We start from the raw sequence: 22,382 nt of genomic DNA, 5'->3' as shown, positions 1-22,382 counted from the left end.
AGGTATGGCCGGGGGATTTTGTAGGAAGTGCGAAGTGTTGGGAAATGTTAAGTGGCTTATGAGTACTTTGATTATTTTAAATGGCTTAAATGCCTTTCTGAGATGGTTGTCAGGCAGCCTGGTAAGTGACACAGATACAAAATCAATTACAAAGTACAACAAGCTAATTTCAAGAAAACTGGATTCCCTTCCTTTCTCCCACCCTCCGATGTTTTGTGATTTGGGAATTCTCAACCAGACAGGAGGGATTCTTGGAGCCAGGGTTTATCAGCCAATTCTTGAGCTGTGTTGGGAATTTGCCCCCTTCCAATCAGTGCCAGGAATGGGGAAAAATTGCACAGGTGCAAATGGCAGCTTTGTCTGTATGTGTGTGGGGTTTGCATTGATGCAGCTATAAAATCCCAGAAGGAAGAGAGATGCCATAGCAAGCTAATCTAGCAACAGCACCAAGGAATTTCCCTTACAGATGTTCGATCCAGATCCTCATCCGAGCCATCTTTGCACTCCCCAGATCCTGGATCAGCTATGAGCCAAGCTACTTTCCTCATGTAACTTCCCCAAGTGGTGATTCAGACAGCTGGGGATTGCTGCAATACAAGGAAACCTGGAAAACACCCTGTTTCCTATGGCCAGGCCTCTTGAACAGATCACAAGGAAGGGGTAGGGAGGTAGGAACCGCAACACCAGCTCTAGACCACGGGGAGGTCTGGTTGGGTTGGCTTTGCAGCTGCTTTCTCCCAGTGGCACTGCAGGAAGCAGCCCAAATGCACAGGAGAATTCTGGTCCTTGGTTTCTAATTGCTATTTTTAAATGTTTGGGGGTGCATTTTAGATCTTATCAGAATGGGAGACTCAGCCAAGCTCGGTGCAGGCTGTTTTCACACAGCTCTGTTAGTTCACCTCCTTTATGAGCTAGTTCCACCCGCGTTCTGGTTCTGAGCCCCTCTCCCCTGCCTGTCACCTTCACTATTCCAGTCCCAGGTCCTCTCATGCTTGGCTAATGCACCAGACTCATGAAATACAAACCTCTCTGCTGTCCCAGTTCTGGGAGGCCCATGAGCTCTTCTGATGCATTTCATTCCTGATCTGCAGCAATCCCAGTTCTGCTAGGCCAGGGGGCCCACAGCTCTGCCATAGGTGTTTGTATTACCATAGTGGGTAGGAACCTGAGTCGTGGACCTGGATCCTTTTGTGCTAGGTGCTATACCAACCCAGATGAGAGAGACTTTCCCTGCCATTGTTCATCATTCATAAACCATGAGCCCAAGGCTTTCCTGGCACTCTGCTAATTCAGAGCTGCCTAACTGGTAAGTCGGTCTTGCCTTTCACTTAAAAGCGGAGGACAGGTGGGAGGCATCGTCACTAGGTCTAGCTTGCAGGAGCAACTACCATTTCTACGCATCCCGCCAGCACTTTCAATATTTGATGAGCGGTTTTTAGCTGCTGTTCAGAGTGTGTTTTGTCATTTTGTTTCTATATGAATAAATAAAGTGCCCTTTATTAGATGCTATGGACTAATTAAAGCTGTACATCAGCAGAACAGCTTTCAGATGTGGAGCCTCTTCTGCATGCTGGTTTGATCAGCCCTGGTGGTTTGGTATGCAAGAAAATTTCATAGGATTAGAGAGCTTGCAGTCTCCTGTCTCATCTGTTGCTTGCTCACTGTCGCTTCCTCAAAGCATGCTCCCCCTCCAGCCAGCTCTCGCGATCTTCCATGCTCATCTCCCTTATCAAAACCACTCCTTCCCCCAAGTTGTCTTGCTTGACACCCTCAAATGCCCCCACCTCACCACACTATCCCAATCCCAACTGTGACGCTGTAAAACAAGGAAATTCCCATGCTGAAAACACTCTTAGCGGAAGGTTCCGGTTGCATACGTGCCCTTCCGCCACACATGGGAAAAATCTAGAAAGTCAGGAGCAGTGCTGTGGTCTCTGGCTGCTGCCACTGGTATGTGCAAATGGGGCAGGGATATGGTTGGGGGTGGGGGAGAGAGGCAGCAGTGGGAGTGCTGCTATTTGCAAACAGGGCTGCCATGGTTCATAGTGGCACTGGGCTAAAAAGTCTGGATGGGGAGCAGGGGCCACTGATCCTGCTTTAATGAGAGCAGTGCTGCCTGTATGCCAGGCCTCTGTGTCCCAGCAGGGGTGAGGCCTCAGATGGGAACACACTAAGCTCCTTGTTGGGACAATGAACCACGCTCTGCCTGGGTCTCCTCAGCCAGACCCGAGGGGAGGAAGGGTGATCTTGTGGGTCAGGCACTAGACTCGTACTAAGATGACCTAGGTTCTGCTCCTAGCTGTTCTACTGATTTGCTATGTGACCGTGCCTAAGCGAACACCTACACTGCAATAAAAGACCTGCAGCACGGCCACAGCTGGTTAGGTGGATTTTTCAAGTGGGGCACCTTGCCCCTATTTAAGTCAATGGGAGTTAGGCGCCTAACCCGCTTTGGGACTTTGGTAAAATCCCACTAGGTGCCTATCTATGTCTTTAGGCACCTAAATATCTTTGTCTCTCTGGTCGTTCGTCTGTGTGCTTCAGTCATCTATCTGCAAAAGGGAGATAACGATTCCGTTTTGTGTATTGCATCTGTAAGTGGTTCAGAAAAGGGAACATCTTATTGTGGATATGGACAGCACCTTGCATAATGGGGCCCCGATCTCAGTGGAGGCCTCTTGGTGCTACTGTAATATACATATTTATTTGAGCATAAGCTTTGAGCTGTAGCTCACGAAAGCTTATGCTCAAATAAATTTGTTAGTCTCTAAGGCGCCACAAGTACTCCTTTTCTTTTTTGCGAATACAAACTAACACGGCTGCTACTCTGAAACCTGTAATATACATAACACAGACCCCTCTCCCTTGTGCTTTTATGGGAGCAGGTGTGCAAGGGGTTTGGGCCTGCTCCCTGTCAGGGGAGCCATGATGCCCAGTGCTTGCCCTTGCATACCTGTGCTCAAGCATAACCTTTGAGGATACTTAGCTGGGAGGGCGACTGTCCTTTTGCTGCATGACGTGGATCAAGGCCAAGCAATGGCCTCACTCTCTAGTGCAGGTTTGTAGCTTTCCTCCTCTAATTTTTATTATTCAAGCTGTAATATGCTGCTGTCTGCAAAAGGCAGGAAGGCAAGACCGATTCCCATTTTCCTCTGGTGTCCACCGCTGTGAATGTCGCCCAGCTCTGAACTGGAACAGTGCCGGTTGTTTCAAAGAACCCCCAGCTTAGGAGGTGCTGTCCACTGTTCTGAAATAGCTTGCATTCCTGCCCCTGCCATTGCCGTGAGGCACAGAGACAAGCAGACAGGCTGTCAGCCAGACTGGAAATGGGCACACATCCCTTGATGTCCAGGATGCTCTTGCGCGGGGAGAACGTGTGTCTTAGGAAGACATGTTAGACAAATAGATGCTCTTGATGTTTTAATTGAAGCCTAGAGGGAGCCGCTATCTTTAGCATGCTAACAATGTATGGAATAAATAATTCAGCTAAAGGAGGATTTGCCAGCTGCCTGCATTCATGGGGGTATGTGCACACTTTTGCTGGAAGATTTTGTTCAGGGGTAAAAGGCTAGTCTGAGGTGCAGCATGGTCTGGTGGCTAGGACACTGGCCGCAGACCCAGGAGCCCTGCATTCTCTCTCTGATTCGGCACGTCCCCTCTTCGTGCCTCAGTTTCCCCTCCCAACTTTTGTCTGATGTGTCTGTTTGGAGTGCAAACTCTGGAAGGGCTGTGTCTCATTATGTGCACTTACAGCGCCTAGCGTGATGTGGTCCTGACCTCCGCTGGTGCTGCTGTAACACAAATAAGTAATAATAGTTGGGGCCAGAGGCCGAGCTTTGGGTAGGATGTAGACCAGGGGTCGGCAACCTTTCAGAAGCGGTGTCCCGAGTCTTCATTTATTCACTCTAATGTAAGGTTTTGCGTGCCAGTAATACATTTTAACATTTTTAGAAGGTCTCTTTCTATAAGTCTACAATATATAACTAAACTATTGTATGTAAAGTAAATAAGGTTTTTAAAATGTTTAAGAAGCTTCATTTAAAATTAAATAAAAATGCAGAGCCCCTTGGACCGGTGGCCAGGACCTGGGTAGTGTGAGTGCCACTGAAAATCAGCTTGCGTGCTGCCTTTGGCACGCGTGCCATAGGTTCCCTACCCCTGATGTAGACGGACTCTGGTTCATCATACATGGAGGAGTTAGGAGTGGAGTGACAGAAGGTTCCCTGTAACCAGCACCTTCCACTTTGCTACTAGGAAAAACTGCATGAGACAAAAGCAGCTTTGTTCTCCGTGGTGGCCAACAGCTGTCCTATATGGGTCATACTTGAGCTGTTCGTGGTGCACCCAGTTGGGGGAGTAGCTGTGAATGCCTTCCTCTGCCTTTATAGTGACTTCTGCTGGCAAAGGCTGGGATTGGCATATCTGGGAGCTTGCTAGCACCTGTGCCCCCACCCTGTTCCCTGCAGTGTCCTTCTGGACGAGGCTGCGAGGGGAGTAGCTGGAAGGTCTCCAAGTCAGCGTTCCTAGGCTAGTCCCTGTGGGCACTCCAGCAGGGAGGGGCTCTGACTAGCAGTGCTTCCAGGCTAGATGGTCTCTTGCTTTGCATGTACGTAGGAAGGGGGTGCTTCCACATGTGCCAATGCACAGGGGTCAGGAAGAAGTGCACCCCAATGCCTAGATTCCAAGGCCCAAAGAGACCAGTGTGATCATCTAGTCAGACCTCCTCTGTAACACAGGCCAGAGACCTGCCCCACCATAATCCCTAGAGCAGCGCTAATAAACGGGTGTAGCAGGGTCTACTCCTGTACATAGTCCCTCCTCCTACTGCTTGCCTGCCTCTGGATGTGGGTATGTGCCGGCAGCCCCTCGCCTCCCTCCAGGCTTGCAATCTTGCTCTGCTGCAGGGGCCTGGAGGGGCCGGCAACGGAGTGTCCTTGCCTGTTTTCGGTGGGTCTTGTGCGCTGAGTGCAAACCGCGGGAGCCAGCTGCCTGCCCGCCCTCCCCCCCCGAACACGCTCCGAGGCACCATTTTAATAAACCCCCATCCTGCCTCCCTTCAGTTTCTGTATAGAGAGAGAATGCAGCCAGACGTTTAGCCTCCCTGAGAACAAGGGAGGGAGGAATAACCTCAGTCAAGCTGTGTGTTCTCACTTAGTGGATAAGTAACCTTCATTAAGATGGGAAGGTGGAAATCGTGCAGGGAAAACTGATTAATCTCCAGCTCTCTTCGCAGTTGTGAATTTCCCTGTGCTTCACTGGGATTATTAAAACAAATAGCAGCTGCATTCCTCCCCCACCCCCGGGGCTGCTCAAGCGAGCCGGCCTCCGCACGCAGCCCCACCAAACCTCTTTCCTTGCAACTTTCGTCTTGCTTTTGTTTTCCCCTTCTTCCTCCCAACCAGTTAGTGACAAACAAAATCCACCTGCATGGCTCCAGAAAGCCCCCGTTCCCTTTGTGGGAAGCCTTCCATTCTCCTCCCCACAACTTGAGAACTTGGGGCGCATAATCAGACAAAGAAGAATAAGGGCCTGATTAGCAGGGAAACAAAGCAGATGGCAGCCTGCTTGACGCACCGCTCCAGAGCACGGGCCACGTGTCTACCGCCGCCGTTGCTGCTGGGTGACCAGGTGTCCTGCTTCTGTGGAACAGAGCCATCCGGCTACACTGGTTCCATATCTGCTATGTCATCCCTTTGTGCCACTCTGCCAGTGCAATGGGTCTGACAGCTTCTGCGTGATCTCTCATATGGGGCTCGCGAGTGACCATGGCTGGTGAAATGGCCTCGGGGGCCATAGCCAGCTGGTGTAGTTTAAAGCAGCCCTGAGACTGCTCTAACCTATGCTGAAGCCAGCATAGCATCTGCTCCAGAATCAGGAATAAGCCACAGCCTGTTCCTTTGTGGCTACTCCTTTCAGCAGAGACCAGGTGGCACTGAGAATCTGGCCAGTAGGATTTGCCCAGCCATCAGTTTATCTAGTTTGATACCTTGCCCGATAGCTGATGTGTCAGCAGAAGACCTTCCCTTGCTCCAGAACGTGCCTTGCCGATTATTATGGAGGTGCCCAGAAATGACTGCCTGCCCCCTGCAGGTACATCCTGAATCAATGGAAGCGATGGCCCTTAGCTTGGCTCGAATAGCTGCATATGTTAGAACTGGCCATAAAACAATCCTAGCCGGTACTGCCGGGAAGGTTAATAGATCTGCCATCCCTTCTAATGGGGATTCCTTTCAGCACACACATGAAATATGGATTAGTTTGATGCATGGGAAATTCATCCCTTTGTTCGAAGCTGTTCCTTTTACCTGGCTGGATTTCTAACACAGCTTCCCCTCCTAGTGTGGTGGGAGGGTACTTTTATGACTGGCTTGTCCCTTTCTCCGTTAGTCATTTAAATGGACCCTCATTTGCACAGCGGGACTTAGTGCTTCCGCGGTGCATTTCATCTTGAAAGCACTTTGCAGCACCAGGTCCGTGTCAGCACAAGCACCAGGGTCCCAGCAGCCGAAGGTGGAAGGCTCCGCCAGTGGGAAACCAAAGCAATCTGAAATCTGGAGAGGAGTGGGCATGGAGGATTCAGTGGCTACCCTGGGTCCTATGGTTGGAATTAAAGCTCCTTTCCATAGTAGAGAGATCTTCCCTCCTTCAGCCCCCTTCTTGAAACTCTCCTTTGCCCCACCGCCTACAAAAAGCATGGAATTGACTAGGGTGCTGCGACCCTGGCCCATCCTGCCGGCCAATATTGTCTCATTGTTTCCTTGTGCTCCCCCGTCTGTCTGTCCCCACTTGTTGTCTCTTGGGGGCAAGGGCCATTTTTCTGCGGTGTTTGTACAGCGCCTGGCACAATGGGATCCTGGGCCAGGACTGGGGCTTTTTCAGGGGCACAACCAGAATGTTCCTAAGGTGGGGGCCCAGAATGCTCCCACACTGACCTCTTGCCCTGCCCCTCCCCCATGCCCAGCAAAGCTCTTTCACACTGTCTCTCCACCCAGACCCATGTTCTTCCCCTGCATCTAGCTCCACTCCTGCTCCCCTCCTACTGCCCCACACCTGTCTCTGTTCTTTCCCCCCACATTGCCCCACACCCAGCTCCGTGGTCTTCTCACCCAGCCCTGAGCTCTTACCCAAAGAGGCTGTCAGGTTGCAGAGCAAACCCCCAGCAGATGCCAGGCAGTTCTGGGAACAGCATCTTTCCTTCTCCAGGAAGCACCAAAAGCCCACATCCTATCCTCCCATTCTCCTGGGACCTGGGGGTTCCTGGCCTGCTGCTCCCCAGGGGCTGGGAGTGCCCTGTGTCCATGGGTGCTGGAAGGATTGCAAAGGTAGGGGTTGCAGCACCACCCAAATTTGTTCCAGTTGCTCCTCTGTCTTATCAGCAGGGAAGGGGGTCTGCCATTATACCCCTTCCCTTCTGCCCTGTTATGCCCCTGGGCTTCGAGGCACTATGGCAATACAAATACGTAATAGAGAACCTGGGGCAGGGAGATGCTGGGAGCATCCACCCCCCCCGCCCGGGGATAACCCCCCCCCCTCTGGCTCACCTCCCTGTGCTAGGTTCTGTGAATCATCCTATTGATTGTGTTCTGTTCACGTTCTTATCCCGCCTTCATCACTGCCTAGTATCTCAGCCCTCTCCAGTCGTGCATTAAGCGCTGTGACTAATATCTGTCAGATGTGTCTCTCTCTCCTTTTGCTCCTTGATGGGAAAATCATGGGAGGGGTGTTTTGGTTTTAAATATTTGCGTGTGTGTGTTGTGTTGTTGAAGGAGGGTGCTATGCAGTCAGAACTTCCTCACACCTCCTCCTGCGGGGAGATTATGGGTCTCTGAGGCAGGGGGAATTACTATTATTTGTATAATGGTAGCATCTAGGGTCTCTTTCATGGCCCAGAACCCATTGTATTAGGTACTGTATGGACAGAGAACGAGTCCTTGTGGATCACAACCTAAATATGAGTGAACAGTGTAACCCTGTTGCAAAAAAAAAAATGTGAACATTATTCTGGGATGTATTAGCAAGAGTGTTGTAAGCAAGACACGAGAAGTAATTCTTCCGCTCTACTCCACACTGATTAGGCCTCAAATGGAGTATTGTGTCCAGTTCTGGGCACCACATTTCAGGAAGGATGTGGACAAATTGGAGAAAGTCCAGAGAACAGAAACAAAAATGATTAAAGGTCTAGAAAACATGACCTATGAGGAAAGATTGAAATAATGGGGTTTGTTTAGTCTGGAGAAGAGAAGATGGAGAGGGGACATAACTGTTTTCAAGTACATAAAAGGTTGTTACAAGGAAGAGGGAGAGAAATTGTTCTCCTTAACCTCTGAGGATAGGACAAGAAGCAATGGGCTTAAATTGCAGCAAGAGTGGTTTAGATTGGACATCAGGAAACATTCCTGACTGTCAGGGTAATTAAGCACTGGAATAAATTGCCTAGGGAGGTTGTGGAATCTCCGTTACTGGGTGCAGACGTTGGGAGGGGAAGGGTGTGCAATTGAATCCTTAAGAGCAGGTTAGACAAACATCTTTCAGGGATGGTCTAAATAATACTTAGTCCTGCCATGAGTGCAGGGGACTGGACTAGATGACCTATCAAGGTGCATTCCAGTCCTATGATTTGATGAACAAAAAGATGGCTCCTACCCCAAAGAGCTGACAATCTAAATGACACGAAGCAACACTCCCAAGGCAACAGCAGCAGGATTTGTTGTTGGAGCTGGGATGACATCTTAGGAGCTCCTGGCTGCCAGTCCTATGCTCAGGACATTGGGTTATGCCTCCTCCCTTCATGCTTGTTTGGAAAATGTATGCTCTAGATACACGGGTGATGCTTACATCCCTCACAGCTTAGCTGGGCTCCCATCTTTTAGCTTCATTGACTCCATGTCAGACTCCTGGTTTAATTTACTTTGCTTTGCATTGGAGCGGCATTGTTCAGGAAACACTACACAAAGTTGCTTTGCTTCTTGGGTCTGTCAAGCTCATCTTCTCCTCTCCGGTTGGGCTCCCAGGCGGGTTTGGGTTCAATTGCAATCCCTTCCCCTACCAACGTCTGCACACAGAGAGAAACAAAAATCCATTTCCAGGTCTTTTGCTCCTGTGTGCTGTAACCAGAGCCCATTCCAGGTGGGCATGTCCAGTCCATGTCTTGCTTCTAAAGAGAGAGCTGAGGAATTCTTCACCTCTATAGCTCTGGCTCTGGATTTCTGCATACAGCCCCATGGAAAGGCAGAAGGAAGGAAGGGAACTGAATTTCTGTGGCCACCTGGAAGGGACAACAGCACCAGTCCCCCAGAGCTCTTTTGGTCACTGCTCTTTCAAGGGTGAGGTGGCAGTGGGCAGAGAGTAGCTGTCGAATCTCCCATATTTATATAGCTCCAATAGCCGCTGTATTGAGGTGCTGGAATTTAAGCCAGAAAGAAAATGGAGGCATCTTGAAAATGGGAAAAGGGCATGAAGGCAGATACAAAGCAGAAGAGAAGTCAGAGTCTTTTCCAAGGAAGGGAGAGCTCCAGAGTATGTACAGCATTATCGACGAAATAAGAGGCGGCTGCAATATCCAATTACTTTAGATCTTAATTGAAATAAGAGGCCGGCTGCAATATCCAATTACCTTAGATCTTAATTATTGATTGCACCACAGCAAAAGCCGGTCTCCATACATTAAAACCAGGTGTCTGATGACTGATGGGGAAATTGACAGGCCTCACTGGAAGGCAAAGCAATCGGCACATGTGCTGAGAGCCCCCGAGAGACTGGAGACTTGAAGGGGATGTGTGTGTGGATGGAGTTTTGGTCCTGTTTTCCCTGCATCCTTCTTGATCTATACCTCGCTTGGAGCTTGGTGGATCTGCCATGTTCCTGCCAGTTGATCACCTCACTTCATTTGCTTTTTGCACCAAGAGATGAGATGAGATATAGTCCTGGCCTTGAGCATACTCCAGCCTCTCCAGCTCTCTCTTCCCCAGCTGTGCAGCGGGCAAGCACCAACATAATGCACAAGGGCTGGAGAGAATTTATCTTGGCTTCTCATTAATCAGGAACCCCCCCCCCCCGTCCCTGGCATTTATTTCCCCTTCCACCTTCTGGAGGGCTGAACAGAGGAATGATGAGCTGCTGGGTCAGGTCGCCTATTGTTGCACGAAGCCTGCCTTCAATCGGGGCTAGTAGCTGATACTTTGCAGGAAGATGTAAATACTCCATAGACAGACGATGGAAACTTCAGGTGTTCGTCCTAGGCTACAGGTGCTACCGCTGTTGGGAAAGTCACGTGTTCCGAGCAGCCTGAGGGCAGCAGCTATCTCCGTCTGTAAAGAAAGGTTTGCTTCATTGGCACAGATTTTATGTTCGCATCAGAAACCTACTGATGTGCAGTTTCACGGTCGACACAGTGAGCGTAAGCCAGGGCTAGCAGATGGCCCCATGCCCTGCAGCAGGTGTGCTGGTGGCTCGAGAGATCTTGCAATGGCTACAATTGTTTGTTTCTTTAATAGGTCCCATATAATTCAATGATGCAGTGCAGACGGTCAGGGCCAGAGCCCCAGCTGGTGCAAATCGGCACTGGAAATGCGTCGCTTTACATGGGCTGAGAATCTGGCCCTCGAAGTTTCACTGAAATGGAGGAAGATAACAAAAGCAGCAGTTTCTGGGGCATATTTAAAAGAATTGGATCAATCAACTGTGTAGAAAAGATTTTTTTGTTGTTGTTGCTTGCACATCTATTTGTCCACCCTCTCAGCAAGGAGCTCCGGGGTTGGATTTACCCACAACCGGTTAAAAACCCTGTATTTGTTAATGAATTAGCCCAAAGGCACATCTAATTACAGTGGGATAGAGTCATGGGATATAGGACACTTCGGTGCTTCCTCCCCATACAGTGTATGTGTTATACAGCTGCCACGGTCCATTCCAGAGGTGGCTGCTTTTCACTGCTGGGTAGAGCTAGGTCAATTAATTATCTATGATACTTATACAGCTTCCACATTACCACAGTATCTGGGATCTTACTATCTTTAACCTATTTATCCTCGCAAGCCCCCTGTGAGGCAGGACAGAGCCTTCTCCATTGTGCAGCTGGGGAACTGAGGCATGGAAGGACTGATTGACTTGCCCAAGGTCACACAGGCAGTCAGTGGCACAGCTGGGAATTGATCTTGTGCTGCTCCAACTGCACTCCAAACTCCCTAATTGCCTTCAAAAGTACCACAGTAGCTTCGGGGGCCTGCTTCTTTCAGAGGCACTGAGGGCTGAAGTCTGTGGAGCTGCAGAACGCTCAGCTTTATTGCAGATCAGACCCCGGGTATCTCCTTTTGCACAGGGTGGCTGATGTGATGAATGGGGGTTCTTTCCCCACCACCTCCCTGGATCTTGGTGCGGGAGCCAGGCCTAGAGGTTAGCAATTTCCCTTTGCTTACCTGCAAGGAGTCTGATAAGGGGGGAGGAACAGACTTCTTAGAAGAGCCAGAGGGGGAGATAAGCAAAAGACCCTGCAGCTCTCTCCAGGCCCGAGAGAGGGAGAGAGAGAAGGGATTAAGATGCCTGACTCTCCCCCTGGAGAATGGGAAGGGTGGAAGGAGGCGACAGCTTCCTTCCTACCTTGCCTTATGCCCTGCCGATGTGTTTCTTCTCTGGCTTGGCTCCCTTTCCTGGCTTGGCATCCCCCTTTCCTTGGCTGATGTATCACGCTTGACAAGGTTATGGAGTCAGCATGTTAAACCTCGAAAAGTGAGTGTAATTTATTGATCTACATTTCACTTATGAAATAGGACAAGTGCTGATTTGAGAATCTTGTTTCCTCTCTCTCCCATGCGCTCTCTCTCTCTCTCTCTGCTTCTCTTATCTTCAGTAATTCCTCTGAGCTTGCATCAAAACTCCCTGATCCTTTTGTTAGCCCTTTCGATTCAGTGGTAGAGTCTGAGCTATCTATTCTTCCCTTTATCTCCCTTCCCCTCTGCCCCCTCCCCCCATCTCTTTTACTTCTAAGAAAACACATAGGGAGGTCAGAATCATCCCTGCTGTAACTTCGTTGATTTCACTGGCATTTGCACCAGGGATAAATCTGGTTCCTAATGCTTTAGCGAAGGGATTGAATAAAGTGTTTTTGTGTGGAATTAAGCCCCAATCCTGCAAGCACTGACTCTTGTGCGTGGTCCTTGCTCACAAGAGCAGCCTTATTGAAGTCAACAGGACTAACCTAGGTGAGTAAAGGCTACTTGATCGAGTAAGGGATGGCAGGATCAGGCCTATATTCATTCAAAAGCCCATCCTTTAAAACATCTGGGCTCCCTGGCAGAAAACATATTTCTGTCTTTATTCAGGGCCAGGCTTGGCTGTCAATTATGCTGGTGTCAATCAGGAATAACTCAGCAGCAGTTGGTCTGTGGGCATTAATATGCGTTTCCAGCTTTTCTCGTGCAGGGGGGTGGATCGAGGGCCTGTCAAGGTTTAGAAGACCAGATTCTGACCTCTTTTCCCCCCCATCCACAGCTGGAGTGACTCTACCGAAGTCAATGGAGTTGCTCTTGATTTACACCGTTGTTGCTGGGCTCTTATGGCCTGCCCTGTCCTCAGGTCATGGGCGAGCCTGCCTTTTCCCAGAGGGTAAGGACGTATAACTAACTGCTCCTCCCCCTCCTCAGGCTAGACACCAGGACCTGCACCTCTTCCTGAGAGGAGATTGAAAGATCCGCTCCCTACTTTGGGGATGCTCCTGTTTTGGCAGGTGAAGTGTCGGAAGTAATCGAGGAGGGTGGGTTGGGAAGGGAGCGTTTGTGAAGGGTGGCACCAGCAAACAGGCTGCTTTGTGACGATGGAGGCGTGCCCAGGTTCCGTAGGTCCAGCTAGGTGTGGGGTGGGGTAGTTGCAGGAAGTTTGTACCCGCTGCGTAGCCTGTTCTCTGGTTGAGACTCTGGTGGGGATACCCAGGTCCAGCGTGCTGGAGGGAGATGGAGGTGTTTCATGCAAGTGGTCCCTAGGCCTGGCATGCAGCCCAGCAGCTGCCATGGCCCCTAGAGATCTCTCGGCCCAGTGGTCTCGCTAATCCCAAAGGAGATCACAGGAAGGGGGCTACTGAGAATCCTACCCTACCTGGAGCACTGTGGGTGCTGACAGTGGCTCTGGGGCATGTCTGCATGGCAGTGAGGGCTGGGGGGAGTGACTCAGTGAAAACAACACTTGCCTGGCTCTGCAGGACACTCTCTCTGGCCACCCATAGTAGTTCCCTGAGGTGGGCCGGGCACTGGGAGGTTCCCCTTGCGGGGGAGGCACAAAGGGGTGTGGAGGTTACTCTGGTCTTGCAGCTTAACTGGTGTTCCAGGGCATGGAGGGTGGAGACACCCAGTGCTGGGAGTCATGGGCCCATCAGCAGTGACTACAGGATCAGGTTCATTAGAAACGATGCTGGCAGGGAGAGCAAAATGATTCCCCCATGCATAGTCACAGAGCTTCTATCCCCATGAGGGGGGGTTCCCAGAGGAGATCAGTCTCGGGCAGATGCTGGCTACCATGTGGGGTCAGGAATAATCTTCCCCCTCCAGCCCTTGCTCCAGCATCAAGCAATGAGGTCCTTTCTTGGAAGCGCCTGGCGCTGGCCAGTGGCCACCTGGGGCAAAATATTCACTGCACGCTGATTTTTTTGGGTGCCTTTAGATTTTTGGAAGCTCAACTTGAGACAGCTGAGGGGACTGATTTTCAGAAAGATCTGGGCACCCACACCTCCCTATGAAGCCACGGATGCTCAGCACCTATGAAAAATGGCCCCCTAAGGTGTCCCAAGCTGGGCCCCCAAAGATCAGTGATCATACTGAAAAACATTGACCGGGCTGGACTGACCTGCTCTTCAACAGCATTGCCCAGGTCACAGGATCTGAAGGTGACCCCATCTGAAGGTGCTCAGATACTTAGGAGGCGGGGAGGGAGAGCTCAGTGGTTTGAGCATTGACCTGCTAAACCCAGGGTTGTGAGTTCAATTCTTGAGGGGGGCCATTTAGGGATCTGGGCCAAAAATTGGGGATTGGTTCTGCTTTGAGCAGGGGCTTGGCCTAGATGACTTCCTGAGGTCCTTTCCAACCCTGATATTCTGTGATTCTATATCCCTTGACAGAGAGCTCGTATGTGTTTGCAACCTGCGGTCTGCTTGGGACCCAGCTACCCTTATTCAGAGGGTTCTGCTGGCCACTGGAACAACCATCGCGAAACGCTTACTGGTGGGACGTGCGCATGGGGATTCCCTGAAGGTGGCCTGAAAGGGTAGGGTCTGCAGTTTGGCCCATCGCACTTCACAAGGCCAGATTTACCACCCCAGATCTCCGGCATATCCTGCGGGGAGTTGGTAGAGGTAGTGGGCTGTGCGAGGAGACTGCCTTACCTCCCAGCGCTGATTAAAAAGGCCAGCAGGCATCAATTAGAAACCCTTGTTCCAACAGCCCCTGTGGTTTATTACGCTACCCTAATTAAAAGCTCTGATCCAAATTGCTTGATGATGGAAATTCTAATTAAATCAATTCCATCTTCTCTGTGAACCAGAGGTTAGCATAAGATAAGCCTGAAATTAATAATTATGTTTAGGAATTAGCTGCTCCTAAAACCATATCTGGTAGACATCCTACTCCCACCTCCCACTTCGCTTCTGAGGGGCGAAGATAATTGTAGTCTGACGTGTCGTAACGAAGGAGGGGTGGAGAGAGTTAATTGAACAGAAGGGAAGATTCCTTTTTGAGGAAGGGGGAGGAGATAGAGAAGGGGTCTTATTTTTCCCTGCACTGGTGCACAGCCCTGTGCAAGGAGTGACTTCCTGGGCCATTTGACACCCTAGCTCCTAAGAGCTGTCCTCTCTTGGACTCAGCTGCCTGAGGTCTCTACAGACCTTGTAGCATCCAGGGAATAGCCAGGGCACAGAACCCCCAAGTCACATCATTGCATACACCATTGAGGTCTCCCTGGCTAAGATTTCTAGAGTCTAAAACCAGAAGGGACCATTATGGTGATGTCTGACCTCTTGTATAACACAGGCCATAGAACTTCACCCAATGATTCCTGCACTGACCCCATGAGATCTAGGACTCTAGATTAATGCAGAGGCATTTGTTGTCATGTTGCCACTGGAAGACTCTTTCTGAATGGGTGGTTGGAATAAGCAGGGCAGTAGAGATGCTGTTAGTTAGTTCATTGGCCTTTTGGGGCTATTGGCAGCTTCCTGATCCTAGCTACTAAACAGCCTAGATATTGTAGTGCAGCTAAACAGCCTAGATATTGTAGTACTTGCAGTGTCACAGTAAATCCACACAAAAAAGAAAAGGAGTACTTGTGGCACCTTAGAGACTAACAAATTTATTTGAGCATAAGCTTTCGTGAGCTATAGCTCACTTCATCGGATGCATTCGGTGGAAAATACAGTGGGGAGATTTATATACAAACACAGAGAACATGAAACAATGGGTTTTATCATACACACTGTAAAGAGAGACTGCTGAATTGGAATTAATTTGCAAACTGGATACAATTAACTTAGGCTTGAATAGAGACTGGGAGTGGATGAGTCATTACATAAAGTAAAACTATTTCCCCATGTTATTTCTCCCCCCACCCCACCCCCCACTGTTCCTCAGATGTTCTTGTTAACTGCTGGAAATGGCCTACCTTGCTTTTCACCATGAAAGGTTTTCCTCCTTCCCCCACTCCTTCCTGCTGGTAATAGCTCATCTTAAGTGATCACTCTCCTTACAGTGTGTATGATAAAACCCATTATTTCATGTTCTCTGTGTTTGTATATAAATCTCCCCACTGTATTTTCCACTGAATGCATCCGTTGAAGTGAGCTGTAGCTCACGAAAGCTTATGCTCAAATAAATTTGTTAGTCTCTAAGGGTGCCACAAGTACTCCTTTTCTTTTTTGCGAATACAGACTAACACGGCTGCTAGTCTGAAACCAGTAAATCCACACGATTCTGTGAGCAAGTATCAACTCCAGCACATGCAGGCAGGACTCAACTTTCTGTTAACACTCAGGCCAGAGCCACAACACCATAAAATCGTAGAAATGTACATAAGAACTTAAGAATGGTCCTACTGGGTCAGACCAAAGGTCCATCTAGCCCAGTATCCTGTCTTCCAAGAGTGGCCAGTGCCAGGTGCCCCAGAGGGAATGAACAGAACAGGTAATCGTCAAGTGATCCATCCCCTGTCACTCATTCCCAGCTTCTGGCAAACAGAGGTGAGGGACATCATTCCCGCCCATTCTGGCTAATAGCCATTGATGGACCGGTGAATTTATCTAATTCTTTTTTGAACCCTGTTATGGTCTTGGCCTTTACAACATCCTCTGGTGCAGGTTGACTGTGCATTGTGTGAAGAAATACTTCCTTTTATTTGTTTTAAACCCACTGCCTATTAAATGTAGGACTGGAAGGGACCACGAGAAGTCATCAAGTTCAACTCCCTGCACTGTCACAGGACCAGGTAAACCTAGACCACCCCTGACAGGTATTTTTCCAGCCTGTTCTTAAACCCCTCCAATGACAGGGATTCCACAACCTCCCTTGGAAGCCTATTCCATGGCTTAGCTACCCCTACAGTTAAAGATTTTCCTAATTTTAACCTAAGTCTCCTTGGCTGCAGATTAAGTCAATTACTTCTTGTCCTACTTTCAGTGGACATAGATTGATCACCATCCTCTTTATAACAGCCCTTAATGTATTTGCCGACTGTTGTCAGGTCCCTACTCAGTCTTTTCTAAAGACTAAACATGGCCATTTCCCCCCACCTTTTCCCATAGGTCAGGTTTTCTAAACCTTTGACCATTTTTAATTCTCTCCAATTTGTCCACTGTACTCCATCTGAGGCCTCTCCGGTGCCGGGTAGAGTGGGACAGTTACCGCCTATGTCTTACATACAACACTTGTGTTAGTACACCCCAGAATTATATTAGCCATTTTCACAGCTGCATCACATTGCTGACTCTCATTCATTTATGATTCACCATCACCCCAGATCCTTTCCAGCAGGACTGCCACGTAGCCAATTATTCTCCATTTTGTAATTTGTGCATTTGATTTTTTCCGTCCTAAGTGAAGTATTTTGTATGTGTGTTTATTGAATATCATCTTGTTGCATTCAGACCTATTCTCCAATTTGTCAAGGTTGTTTTGAATTCTACTCCTGTCCTCCAAAGTGCCTGCAACCCCTCCCAGCATGGTGTCATCTGCGGATTTTATAAGTATACTCTCTACTCCATTATCCAAGTCATTAATGAAAATGTTCAATAGGTCTGGACCCTAGCTGGACCCCACTAGATACATCCTCCCAGTTGCACAACAAGCCATTGATAACTGCTCTTTTTGAGTACAGTCTTTCAACCAGTTGTGTACCCACCTTACAGTGCATTAATCTAGACCACATTTCCCTAGTTTGCTTATGAAAATGTCACGTGGGACTGTGTCAAAAACCTCCTTAAAATCAAGATGTATCACATCTACTGCTTCCCCCCTGCATCCACTAGGCCAGGAACTCTGTCAAAGAAGGAAATAGATTGGTTTGGCATGATTTGTTCTTGACAAATCCATGCTAGATATTCCTTTTAATCCTATTATCATCTGGGTGCTTACAAATTGATTTTTTAATAATTTGTTCCAGTATCTTTCCAGGATAGAAGTTAGGCTGACTGGTCCATAATTCCTTTGGTCCACTTTGTTTCCCTTTTTAAAGATTGGTACTATGTTTGCCCTTCTCCCATCTTCTGGGATCTCACACATCCACCAGGAGCTCTCAAAGATAATTTCTAATAGTTTTGAGATTGGTTCAGCTAGTCCCTTAAGTACCCTCGGATGAATTTAATCGGGCCTCATGGACTTGAATACTTATCCAAATATTCTTTAACCCATTCTTCCCTATTTTGGCTTGTGTTCCTTCTCCCTTGTTAATATTAACTGTGTTGAGTATCTGGTCACCATTAACCTTTTTAGTGAAGGCTGAATCAAAATAGGCATTAAACACCTCAGCTTTCTTCATGTCATCAGTTATTATCTCATTCCCTGCTAAGAGGACCTACGCTTTCCTTTGTCTTTCTTTTGCTCTTAATGTATTTAAATAACTCCTTACAGTCTTTTATGTCCAATGCTAGGTGTAATTCATTTTGTGCCTTAGGGTTTCTGCCTTAGCCTTTCTGATTTTGCCTTAGGATTTGTGCCTTCATCTTTCTGATTTTGTTCCTACATGTTTATGTTATTCGTTTGTACCCTTCCTTAGCAATCTGTCCATATTTCCACTGTTTGTAGGATTCCTTTTTGAGTTTCGGGTAATTAAAAAGCTCCTGATGGAGACATATTGGCCTCTTACTACTGTTGTCTTTCCTTTGCGTTGGGATAGTTTTCCAGTTGTGTTGGCTCCTTGAGAAACAACCAGCTCTCCTGAGCTCCTTTTTCCCTTTGATTTTCTTCCCATAGGACCTGACCTACCAGTTCTCTGCATTTGTTAAAATCAGCTTTTTGAAGTCCATTGTCCATTTTCCACCGAATGCATCCGATGAAGTGAGCTGTAGCTCACGAAAGCTTATGCTCAAATAAATTTGTTTTTCCACCGAATGCATCCGATGAAGTGAGCTGTAGCTCACGAAAGCTTATGCTCAAATAAATTTGTTAGTCTCTAAGGTGCCACAAGTACTCCTTTTCTTTTTTGCGAATACAGACTAACACGGCTGCTAGTCTGAAACCTGTCCTTTTTCTGTTGCTCTGACTCTTTCCTTGCCTTAGAATTGTGAAATCTATCATTTGATGATCAGTTTCACCGAAGTTGCCTGCTGCCTTCAGTTACACTACCAATTCAACCCTGTTGGTCAGAATCAAATCTAAACCCTTGGTTTCTTCCTCTACTTTCTGGAATGAAACGTTGTTGCCAGGACATTCCAAGAACTTACTGGAAATTTTGTGTTTTGCATACAAGACAACAGCTTAATACTAAAATAAAGATATAGCACCATCTACCAGTGGAGGTGCTGTCTACACTAATCATTACAATATTTTGGGGTTCTGTTAAGGATACAAGACATCTTTGGGATTCTCTGGCTAGGTTTTTTAGGAGTTGCTATCACAGTATTGATCAGACGAGATCAGGACTCCACAAAATCCTCCAAATGAATCACGGAAATAAAATGGGTTGCTTGATCACTGTTCATAATCAGGATGACAGCCCTCAGGGTCTCTGTGACTCCAGGTCCTGTTCTACAGGGGGACTTTCCTCTGGCTGCTATGACATCTGGTCCTGAAATTTCCCTTTAAACTCTTTTTTTTTGTTTTTTTTCCCCAGCTATTACAGCTTTGGCTAATTGTTCTGGGGCTCAAATTGATGGTTTAAGTTCAAGAATTCCATCCCTGCAAACCTCAGCTGGTGGGATAACAGAAAATTGCTGTCTTTGTCTAATTTTCTTCCATCTGAAATTGATTCAGTTAAATTGGTGCCTTCCACTGTTATTAAATAAAAATGGTCTATTAGCTCATAAACTGGCCGTAATGAAATACATAAGAAATCAAAGCACCTTTTCATTTTGATTGTCAGGAGGGAGAGGCAGCTTTTAAGGTAGTTCACAATGATCCTTTGATAGGAAATGTTACTCACCACTTCACGCCAAAGACGACTTGCAGTCCCCGGGGTTCCCTATATGCTATCTAACTCTGCAGGTGAATCTGATGGGATTCCCAAGGCAAAGGGCCTTCTGTACTGAGCTTCGGTCTGTTCTGATTAAGATAACGAGTGTCTGATTCTCCATTCAGTTGTTCCCAGAATAACTCAGTTGACTTCAGTATATACTGATCACACAGGGGAGCTGGTGTAACTCTGTGAGGCCTGATTCTCAGCAGCTCCACTCATGTGCTTGGGATGGGCAGAGGGGAGGGCTGCAAAAGGGGTCTTTGTGCTCTCCATCTTTTGGGGATGGCCAGCGTACAGCCTTAGGGTCACTCTGCTTTGCATGGCTGTGCAGGGCAAGTGAAGAATACTGCTCTCCAGCCATGCCCTCTTCTCACCCTGACCTGCTGTCTATGCTAGGAGCTGGAATCGAGGGCCCCCGTTGATCTCTTATGCCAGCAATATATCGTCCAGGGAGATGCCCAGCTACCAGCATAAAGGGGCCTTGGTGTTACTGAACATTTGCCCCATTTACTTCAGTGGAATTCCTCGCACTCCAGCTGGGTGTCTGGTCCTGGGAGTGGATGGCGTTGGGTCAGTTGCTGATTACCTGACACCTCTGTCCTTAGACAGTCAGGAGTGGGGAATGGGGAGGGGAGGTGATCAGGGATTCTCCTCATGGAACCTGCTCATCAATATCTCTATTGAATAAAGATAAGTGGAGGATGGTGGTGTCAAACCTTTGCAAGGCCTCCTTTATTGCATCCTCTGCTCTTAATGGGAACGGAATGGGTTTTCCCCCATCTCTCTTCTGGCTTCTGGGGGAATAGGGAATCGTGCGGCTGCTGAGAAGCTGGGAGAGGACGGGATGTCAGCCCTTTCTGATGCTGATAGTAGTTCAGGAGGATCAGTGTTCGGTCGTGCAGTGAGAGAGACTGGATTTCAGACGCTGCTGTATTTCAGGTTTTTTGGGGTTTCAGGAGGTGCTGCCTCTATTTGCAGTAGAATTATCTTTTCCCCTTTGTTTCTTTTCTTTTAAAAACTTTGAATTCCCTGCATGCGGTTGCTTTTATGTATCTAAAAGCACTTTTGTCTTTCATCTGAGAAAATAGCTGATGTTGGGAGTTAGGCTATTGTAGAACAAGAGATCAAAAAGGAGGGGAAAAAAAACCCAGGCAGAAGAATTGTTATGAAACTGTAATTTGGGAACTGGCATTTTATTTCCGCTGTTCTCCCCCCGAATCCAAAGCAGGTTATAGAGGAAAAGTCCCTCGGTTTCTTTGTTCAGTTATTTAAACTAGAGCTTACAGTTTGTAGCTTGCAGATCAACAGGTATTTCCTACGCTCAGTTTAGTAACAGGCTAAAACAAAATCTGCAGACCAAATTTGCCAAAAGAGGGACTTGACTCATGGCATTTTGCCTAAAAGTAGGCATAGCTCTGCAAACTCCTATGCAGTCCTGCCACACACTTTAATCGTAGCCCTGAGTACCCTCTGCTATACCAGTAGTGAGGACCCCCGCCCCCCAACTCTCCCAATGCACTTAATCTTGACCTGCAGCACCCTCTGCTATTGCAGTCCTGGGCCACTCGTATAGAGAACATCAGCTGTATGTAGCAAATCCTGCTCAGTTTGATGTGTGAACAAGGGACTCCTTAGAAGCTAGGTTGAGGTCACTGAAGTTTGTGATCAAAGTCAAGTTTAAATCCAGCTGAGTTGAGGTCAAAGGCTATCTTGGTGTATACCCATTGATTTTCTCTTTGCCCATCCATATTTCATATGGGAACTGTGTGAGGATTTGGGTTTCCACCTTGTGTATGTACCTTGTGTGCATTTGGCATGTCTGTAGATGTCCGTGGGTGTAATACACTTGTTCCGTTTGTGTCATCTTGCCTGGCAATAACAACCTGCTATGTATTCCCAGTGAGGGAAGGCGCTCTTTTGACTCCAATGGTAGGGACTTGCCCATGAAGAACCAGGGTTCAATCCCCAGTGATGCCACGGTGTCTCTGTACATAGCAGTGATTCATTTGGGATGCAGGCACCCATTTCTCCCTTGGGAACTGCGTGTGTGTGCAGGTGTACTGGCCATGTCTATATATGCATCTATGACATGACTTGCAGCTGAGAAGACACAGGTCTCCGCGGTAATGAATATAAAGGGGATTGTTTATTGAGGCTACAGGACACAGACCGACTCAGGCTCTCTCTAGCTCCTAGCCTGGGCTGCCTTGCCTCACTACACAGGAGCTCCTTAAGTCCTGGCCTGGGTGAGATGAGTCTGGAATGGACTGGTGTGAATTCTGCTCGTGCTGTTTCCCAAGCCCACTTTGGGAAGCCAGCCCAGCCCTGTGTCAGTGGATGAATCTCAAAGCCCGAGGCTGATCACTGGAAGCAGCCGAGCAGGCTCAACCAGGGCATTTTCTTTTGTTTCATTGCCCCTGCTCCTGCAGCCTCTCCCTTGGGAAGAGGGCTGCTCTTGTTTCCGTCTGGTGGGGTTTCGATCTGAAGAGACAAAAGCAGAGATGTGTGACTCTCTGAGCCCCAGGGTTTTGTGCAGGCTCCTGCTCGTGGGATCAGGAGCAAGGCACAATGCGCAATGAGCTCCAAGTTAATGCATGGAAGGAGAGGCTGCCGCTGGGAAGCAGGTGCTGGAGGGCGTGGAGGGGAAAGGCTGGGAGCCCAGACTCCTCTGCTTAGAAACTCACCTGGATCCTGAGACCCTGGAGATGTGTGAGATAGGATAGGCCCACTGTGAATGTACTGAG

The 22,382-nt window shown here is 48.3% G+C and overlaps 1 protein-coding gene and 1 long non-coding RNA gene across 7 annotated transcripts in view; one reads left to right on the top strand and one right to left on the bottom strand.

Annotated features, from left to right (window-relative positions):
- GRM4 (glutamate metabotropic receptor 4) overlaps positions 1 to 22,382 on the top strand; it is a 247,953-nt gene that overhangs the window by 80,929 nt on the left and 144,642 nt on the right. The window lies entirely within an intron of this gene.
- The window catches only part of LOC122457141, a 29,535-nt gene continuing 10,219 nt past the window's right edge, over positions 3,067 to 22,382 (bottom strand). The window contains exons 2-3 of the long non-coding RNA XR_006276507.1: positions 17,923 to 18,044; positions 3,067 to 3,076 (exon numbers count right to left, since the gene is read on the bottom strand). This is a non-coding gene — a long non-coding RNA (uncharacterized LOC122457141). The remainder of the gene's footprint in view (positions 3,077 to 17,922; positions 18,045 to 22,382) is intronic.

The sequence above is a fragment of the Dermochelys coriacea genome, chromosome 21 (genome assembly GCF_009764565.3).
Source record: "Dermochelys coriacea isolate rDerCor1 chromosome 21, rDerCor1.pri.v4, whole genome shotgun sequence".
Taxonomy (NCBI): Eukaryota; Metazoa; Chordata; order Testudines; family Dermochelyidae; genus Dermochelys; species Dermochelys coriacea.
Note: the sequence above shows the minus strand (reverse complement) of the source record. Positions and strands in the feature narration are given on the sequence as shown.